The sequence below is a fragment of the Miniopterus natalensis genome, chromosome 2 (genome assembly GCF_054644295.1).
Source record: "Miniopterus natalensis isolate mMinNat1 chromosome 2, mMinNat1.hap1, whole genome shotgun sequence".
Lineage (NCBI taxonomy): Eukaryota > Metazoa > Chordata > Mammalia > Chiroptera > Miniopteridae > Miniopterus > Miniopterus natalensis.
Genome location: NC_142082.1, coordinates 80,124,714 through 80,133,598, shown reverse-complemented (window position 1 = coordinate 80,133,598; position 8,885 = coordinate 80,124,714). Strand labels below are relative to the sequence as shown.

The following is an 8,885-nucleotide window of genomic DNA, read 5'->3' as shown; positions in this document are numbered from 1 at the left end:
CAGTTATCATGTTACCCAGAGGGTAAGATGTTACAGCTGAAAGGTAGGCTTTACAATTTTTTTATTATTTCCAGCCTATCAAACAGAGTAAATGTATTAGAGAGATTATGCCTAAGATAAAAGAAAAGATAAAAGAAGAAGCTGAATTTTTTAAAAATCTGTTAGGATGGAATATCAGTTATTTGTGAAATCACAGTGTGTTATATATTAGGACTCAAATTTCTAACTTAGATAAGTGAATTTGGACAAATGGTGGTCTTTTGAGTCTTAAATTTTTTCACTTATAAAAAGAAGTTGGAATAGACGACTTTTAATATTCTTCTACCTCATGACTTCCAGCATAACTAGATAGGTACTCTTATATTTGAGAAGGAGTTTAGAGGTCATCTAACTTTGTTCAAGTACATAATTTTACAGATGATGATGTAGAGGTTCAGAATCCTTTCAGTGTCTTACCCAAAGCTGAGCCTAGAATCCATGTATCCTGATTTCTCTTTTCACTCCACCATTTAATTATCTTCCCAAACTATAAAATCTTCTGAATTACTCCTTTGGCTGTTGTATGCATACTTTATAGGCTAAATGCATTATATATTTAAAACTGTTGCATTAAATTTGCACCTTCAAAGGATCTTTAAATTACTTCCCAGCCAGAAGTTCCCACACAGCAGATACCATTTATATTTCTTATTCTGGGCCTGAGTTTCTGTATGTTTGGAAGTAGTCTCATTGAGTCATAAAATGCGATCATGAGTGTAAAAATATGTGGAAAGCTGTAAAGCATCTATGACGACACTTTTGGTTGGCTACTCGGTATTAATTCTCAACCCATCCTCCCTTGTTCACCGGATGCTTTTTGGTGCCACATGATCTTCTTCTAACCAATGAGTCTGCTGAGGAGGCCTCTGGGGAAGATTGCATTCTCTGATAAAAGGAGGCATGAGAGAACAGTTCTTCTACCATTCTGGCTGCCTTTGAACACATTCTTGAAGGATGAAATGTTTGGAACTGTGGTATCCTTCTAGTAATCATGAGAGGAATCACAGAGACATAACCCTGGCACTCTGATATTAAGTGTGGATCTACACACCTCTTTTTGGAATTTTTAGAAGAAAATTATGGACTGATAATATGGTTGAAGTCATTTTTATTTGAATTTTCTGCTTTTAATATCTCAAAGCATTCCTAATTGGTGAAGCACTGTGCAGATAAGACATATGATCAATGATATGCAATACACATCAGTTAACATTATATCCCAGTGCTTGACAATAAGAGATAGACATTTAATAATTCAACATTAGCTGAGTAATTAATTAGCAAATTAACATTATTGTAATTATTAACCTTGTTCTAGCTCAGCTTAGAGAGTGGGTATTTAACTTTTTAAAAAATGAGGTATGCTGTGTGAAATTAAGGAAAGAGTGTGATAGTGGAATATATGGAATATATACCATAGGATCAATTACTTTTGACCATTGGAGAAAGTTTAGAAAGGGACTTCTTTAGTTCACATTTATGGCAAGCACTGTGATTTGGCTGATACAATGTCCATTTCCCACCTTCCCTCTCCGTGGCTTCAATAGAGGCAGCAAAAGCTAAAATCTCTGTTTTCCGGCCTCCCTTGAAGCTTGAGTTGCCCTGTGACAGCGCTAGACAGTAAGATGAAAGTGGAGGGCTGCTGGTACCATCATATCCACCTCCTCTTTCTTCCAGCCTGAATTTAAAATGGCTGGGTTAGTCCCTTGAAGCACAGAAGCCATCTTTCAATCATGAGGTGACATGGATTAAGGCAAAGCCAGCACATAAAGAATCATGGAGTAAAATGGTGGAAAGGGTCTGGATACTTGGTATCTTTGTTAGGCTCCTGCATTATCTTCAGACATCTCTTGAGTGAGAACAGTAACCCTTAGCTGTTTAAATCACTGCTATTAGCAATTAAAACATGCCTGCTGTACTCTTCAAACTAACTGTGCTCTTGCAGTCCAGGAGTCAGCACCACAGTGAAGTGAATTAGACACAAAACACAGAGGCACTAAGCAGAGCAAAAGAAGACAGAATAGTGCCCAAGGGAGAATTGATTCTGCAACGATGGTGGCTGCCGTGGGTGTTCGTTGTCTCCAGCATGTATTAGAGAAGATGGGCCTTCCTGAAAATTTGACAATAGAAGCAGAAATAGTTAAGAAAATAACTTACAAAATGCCCCTCTTTAAGTCTTAACTTTGAGAAATTAAAAAAGACAGAAATTCTCAGTGTTTTAAAATGGCCTGGTATAAGAAGGGCCCCCTTGTATATAGATCAGGAAGAGAGAGATGCAGGAAAGTGTAAGGTACAAAAGAACTAGAGGATAACAAGAGAGACTCTAAATAGAGCCAGGGAAGGAAAATTTACCTTGACTGCTGCTAGCTGTGGAGCTCCTCAGCTCTCTATTAGAATATATCATTTGTTTCTCTATGGATGCTGTGAGATACCCCAAGAAATGCTCCACTAGCTGAAAAACTGTCATCACAGTCTTCATTACAGAAAGGTATAAAATAAACAATTTGAGATCATGGTAAGTTTGCCATTTCCTCCTGTCCTTCATTCCTAAACTACCCTTTTCCTTCATGAATTCCTTTTCAAGACTAATTTAAATGGGCATTGTTATGGTATTTTACTGCATTGTGTCCATCTCTTAAACATAGGGGAGAAAAATCTCAGGATAAGTGACCTTTCGGGATTCCTGGTCTCCATTTCAAGTAGTCTCTGAATGAGATTTTTCAGAATGTTCATTCTCCCATTTTTATACATACATTTATCATAGCTATCCCAACATCCTGTTATAATAGGGTTGCTTATTTCTTTTTCTATGAATTTATTTCGTGTGTTTGATAGACTCAAGACCCCACTTCCTTGTAGAAATGGTATATATCTAGTTATGTACAGTTTCTAAACATAATGATTTGTATGACTATACTCCTGAGGAACTCTCATGGAAATAAGGTACATATAGTGCGTGGTCTACTCCCAGGAGTGCTGCCCACGTTATTCATCTAAAGTTTGAAGCGGCTCTCCCTCTCAGGTGCACACCTGCGCCTTTCCTGTACCCCTGTGCTTTCCCCCAGGCATATTACCTTTACCTGTCTATCTCCCAAGCTCTAAGGGCCCTTCTTTTGCCTCTATAACTTGTTTCCTGCACCCATTTCTTCTACAACTCACTTCTTCTAGCTCTGTGACTTTCTAAATAAGCTTTCTTATAGTTTGTGCCTTGCCTCTGAATTCCTTTATTAGCCCAACTAAGTATCGAGAATGCTGAATAGAGGCCCAGTCTAACTCCATCAGTCTAACACCTGGTGCTGTTTTTGATACTGCCAACAAGTATTTTGGAAGGAAGAGCACAGGAGAGGGAAAGAATCAGTGAAGACAGAGTTGAGAATGAGCAGTAAGGAGACAGGCTGAGCTCAAGAGAAAATAAAACGTCCAGTGAGAAACTGCTGTGACTGGAATCACCAAAGATTTGGTAAGAATGGAAATATCTTCAATTCAATTTTAAGTTGCTTGTTACACCTCAGAATATATGCTTCTCCCTTGCACAGATTGTGTAAACTCATTTTAGGGAGCAAACATATTAAGGTACAGTCTAGCATAGGCACAAATTACACAGAAAAGGGACAGCACACTTAGAAAAATGAGATGATCTGGAAATTGAACAAATCCAATAGGAGCAGGAATTCAGAGGCAGGAATGACTAAGAAAAAAACACAAGAAACATGAGAACACCTTGACCTATGGGAAATGAATAATGGGACCCCAGCATGAAGGTTTGAGTCATTGTCATCCAAAATTAATGTAAACATTGACCACAACTGTTACAAATATGTATACAAAAATTGAGACATAGTGACTTTAATAAATGTGTCTAATCTTACAAAAGCAGTCAGAGCTGGTATTCGCACTTAAACCCAGATCTGTTTGGTTCTTGTATGCTGCCAGAATCTTCTACATAAGATAATTAAGTACACTATCTTACAAAGCCCTATGGATCCTCATTCATTTCCTAGTTTCTTGTTTAAAGATTTAATCAGAAAGTCCCAAATCACAATGGAAAAAAATTGAGAAAATAAATCAAAAGGAAGCTTAAATTAAAATAACTTGAAAACAAAAGTTGTGGTTTTTATCCTCACCTGAGGATATTTTTTCCATTGATTTTTTTACAGAGAGTGGGGGGAAAGGAAAGAGAGAGAGAGAGAGAGAGAAACATCCTAGATTGGTTGTCTCCCAGGGGATCAAGCTTTCGACTGAGGTACGTGCCCTTGAACCTGGGACACTTTGGTACCCCGGCCAGTGCTCTAACCACTGAGCCAAACCAACCAAGGCAGAAACAAAAGAACTTTAAAGCAGATTGTGCTGGCTATATTATATCAGACAAAGTAAACATAAAAACAAAGATTGCAATAAGAAACAAAGACGGTCAATACATAATGATAGAAAGGATAAAACATTTGTAAATATTTATGCACCAAAATATACAGAGTAAATATTAACAAATTTAAATGAAAAATATAGAGCAATACCATAATAGCAGGAGACTTTAATACTCCACTTTCATCAATAAATAGATCATTCATGCAGAATCAATAAAAACATTGGCCTTAATGACACATTAGATCAGATAGACTTAAAGACATGTGCAGAGCATTTCATCCAAAAGCAACAAAATATACATTATTCTCAAGCAAATGTGGAAGCTTCTCCAAAAGAGATAATTTCATAAGCCACAAAAATAATCTTAATAATTTTAAGAATATTGAAATCATATCAAGCATATTTTTAAAAACAATGACATAAAACTATAAATCAACTGCAAAAAGAAAACTGGAAAATTTATAAATATGTGGAAATTAAATAACATGCAACTGAGCCCAGCTGGTGTGGCTCAGTGGTTGAGCATCAACCTATGATCCAGAAGATCGTGGTTTGATTTCCGGTCTGGGCACATAAACAGGTTGCGGGCTTGATCCCCATTGTGGGGCTTTCAGGAGGCAGCCAATCAATGACTCTCTCTCATTACTGATGTTTCTGTCTCTCTTCCTCTCCCTTCCTATCTCTGAAATCAATAAAAATATATTTAAAACAACAAAAACAAAAACAAAACATGCAACTGAACCAATCAGTGGGTGAAAAAAATCAAAAGAGAAATAAAAAAGAAACTTTGAAACAATGAAAATAGAAATACAACACACCAAGACGTAGGAAATCCAGCAAAAACTGTCCTAAGAGGGAAGTTATAATGATAAATACCTGTACTAAGAAACAAGGAAAACGTCAATTAAGTAACCTAACTTTACAACTCAAGAAATTAGAAAAACAAACAAAGCTCAAAGTTAGTAGAAAGAAGGGAATAACAAAAATCAGAGCAGAATAAATGAAGTAGAAACTACAAAGACAATAGAAAAGATCAATAAAACAAAGAGCTGGTTCTTTGAAGAAATAAACAAAATAGAGAAACCTTTAGCTAGACTCCCTAAGGAAAAATAAAGACAGAGGATTCAAATAAATAAAACCAGAATTAAAAGAGGAAACATTACAGCTGATACCACAAAAATACCAAAAACATATAAAATAGTTATCAGCAATTATATACCAATAAATTGAACAACACAGAAATGGATAAATGCCTAGATACAGTCAACCTACCAATATTGAATCATGAAGAAATAGAAAACTTGAGTAGATCAATTACTAGTAAAGATACTGAATCATTACTCAAAAAACTTCAAAAAACCAGAAGTTCAGGACTACAGGTCTTCACTGGTGAATTCTGCCACCTATGTGAGGCAGTAACATTCAGGTTGTTTATAATGTAGTAGGGGAGACAGTTTGCATTCCATCGCCTCTTACTCTTTGCATTCAACAGTAAACAACTAGATTATCCCTCCTACTGGAATCCTCAGGCCTTTCATCATGAAGACATCATAAAAAAGTAGAAAGGATTTGAATTCAACATTGTCATCGTAAGTCTTTAATACTCTTTGGTAAAATTATCTTTATCCAGTCTTAAACATATTTCTGAGTAAGTGATTGCTGCTTTAAATTAGAGATCAGTTTTACATTAAGAACTATGAATTTCACTATGCTGCAAAGATAGCTCATAGCCTTAACTACCTGTTGACCCTGATACCAACACCAGAAAAGGAAAACACAAGTCAATATCCCTCATGAACATTCAGGCAAAAAGTATCAACAAAATATTAGCAAAGCAAATTCAAGAATATCTTAAAAGGGTCATATACCATGATGAACTCAGATTTATTCCAAGGACTCAAGGGTGGTTCAACACCGGCAAGTCAGTCAATGTGATACACTATATTAACAAAGTGAAGGATAAAAATATGTAATCATCTGAAAAGATGCAGAAAAAGCATTTAATAAAATTCAATATCCATTCATGACAAAACTCTCAGGAAAGTGTGTATAAAGGAAACATCCTTCAACATAGTACAGGCCATATATGACAAGGCCACAGCCAACATTATACTCAGTGGTAAAAAGCTGAAGGCTTTTTCTCTAAGTTCAGAAACAATATAAGGATGCCGACTCTTGTTACTTTTATTCAATGTAATATTGGAAGTCTAGCCAGTGAAATTAGGCAAGACAGAGAAATAAAAGTCATTCAAATTGGAAATGAAGCAGTAAAACTGTTACAGATAACATGATTACATATAGCTATATATGTGTGTATATATATTATATGTTATATATACAATATATATTACTAATGATAAAGAGGTTAATCCAACAAAAGGATATAACATTTGCTAATATTTATGCACCCAACATAGGAGCACCTAAATTTTCAAAGCAAATATTAAAGGAAAAAATATACAGCAGTATAATAATAATAAGGGACCTTACTACTCCACTTTCATCAATAAATAGATAATCTAGACAGATTCAATAAAAACATTGGCCCTAGTGGTATATATACTAAAGACTCCAGCAAAACCTGTTAGAAACAATAAATATATTCAGAAAAGTTTCAGGATACAAAATCAATATACAAAAGTCAGTGTGTTTCTATGCACTAATAACAAACTATCAGAAAGAAAAATTAAAAAACAATCTCACTTAGAGTTGTATCAAAAAGGATAAAAAATAAATAATTTTGAGAATTACTTTGGAAATATAAAGTGCTATATTATTCTTTTGTAAATCAATGGAGCATATAAAATTTAAATCAATAAGTTATTTATAAGAAGTAAGCACATGTAAATATTTATTAAATATTACTATGTTGCGACTAATATGCCAACAGTACCAGGTCTGTATTAATGGGGTCAAGGAGAAAAGAGGGGAACTAATTTTCAGCAGTTAATATTGAGAGGACTGCCAAAGATTGTATCTTAAATGCTGTGCCTGGTTGACTTGCCAACAAGAATGAATGTGTAAATGAAAAGAGAGTGCTATGTGGCTAGTTATGTCTTTGAGTGATCAATGTCTCTGTGTGTTAAAAGCTAAAGAGCACTGGTGAGGTGACAAGCAGAAGATACAAAAATAAAAATAGAACTTAGGCAGTGTACAACAGCAGCCATGTCAGCAGATGGACATTAGAAGTGATGATGGGTGTGATAAACAGCAGGGTTGAGGTGGAGGAGAGAGGGGGAGAGGGAGAAAGAGGGAGAAAGGGAACAAAGGGAGGAAGAGAGAAAGACAGAGACAGAGACAGAGAGAAGGAAAGGGAGGGGGAGGAGACAGAGAAATAAGAAAACTGCTTTGTTTCTGGTTTGGGGTTCTGGTTTCCTTTGTTTCCAGGGAGAGGGGTAAATAACAATACTGTGTCTTCCACCTTGAAGGCACTGACGTAGGGTGTGAATGCACATCTATAATTAGAGTGTAACAGTACATGCACTAGTAGATTTTAGTGGAAACAAAGCTAGAAATGTAGATTTGGACAGTATTATAACGGGCCATCAAAGATAGATGTTTTATTTTGTTCTTTACATTAGCGTTTAAAACTTGAATTCTAAGTGAGATAAGTCTAACAACATTTTGTTAGATAAAATTAGAACTAGAAAGAGGGAAGGTTAATAGTCAAGGTGGAAGTTAATTGAGGAATGAAATATCCTGAGATCCTTGAATAACTCCTATTTTGGCTACTGTCACCAAATAGAAATCCTCCTTTACCTGAATGAAATAAAACTTAACACATCTCTTTTTCTTGTTTAGTTGCCCTCGGGACACCCAACAGGCTGAAATAATTACAACTTTCTACAAACCCTCATATATGGCACAGTAAGTTATCAATGAAAAAACATACTGTTGCAAACATTTTAGTTTATATTTTTGGTATTTCCCATGGCATAGGGTTGCCATGTCTGGTGAGGGATGGCAAAATATGGATCCAATGACTCAGTTGCTACTATGTGGGTACGGGTATGCCATGAGAAATACATATCAACTTGGAAGCATTAACAATCCGAGGGACATTCGCTGTATGCAGGGAAATGGTAAGCTATGTTTGCCAACCCTTTGTCAACTTCTGTAGTGACAATCCAGTATAATAACTGATGTTTGATATGATGGCTTTTTGATATGATGGCACATAGCAGGTGCTTACATTGTAAGGCCTAAAATTTCATGGGCTGCCTTGATGTATTTGAGTCTCACACGGCCTCTCTACCCAGAAAGAAAAGCTACCTACCTGACTAATTCCCTATCAGCCAGATCACCTTATACCCCACAAGGTCCTCAACTTAATGGTTTACCTCCTTACCAGCTCCCAAAATTATTCAAAACAATCACATCCTCCTTTGGAAACCAGGAATTCCTTCACCCCCTTGCTACTACAAAGCCTGATACCTGACACTGGACAGATGAGGTGACAACAGTTTATTAATCATATATAT

General features: G+C 35.9%; 1 long non-coding RNA gene across 2 annotated transcripts; it reads left to right on the top strand.

Moving 5' to 3' along the window:
- Positions 1-8,327, top strand: LOC107536995 (uncharacterized). Of its 2 annotated transcripts, XR_001603189.2 has the most exons (4): positions 1-1,013; positions 2,407-3,499; positions 5,897-5,993; positions 8,206-8,327. It is a non-coding gene; the product is annotated as an uncharacterized LOC107536995 (long non-coding RNA). The 2 variants fall into 2 exon arrangements; XR_001603188.2 differs by lacking the exon at positions 1-1,013 and having other exon boundaries at positions 2,109-3,499.
- The last annotated feature ends 558 nt before the right edge of the window (positions 8,328-8,885 follow it).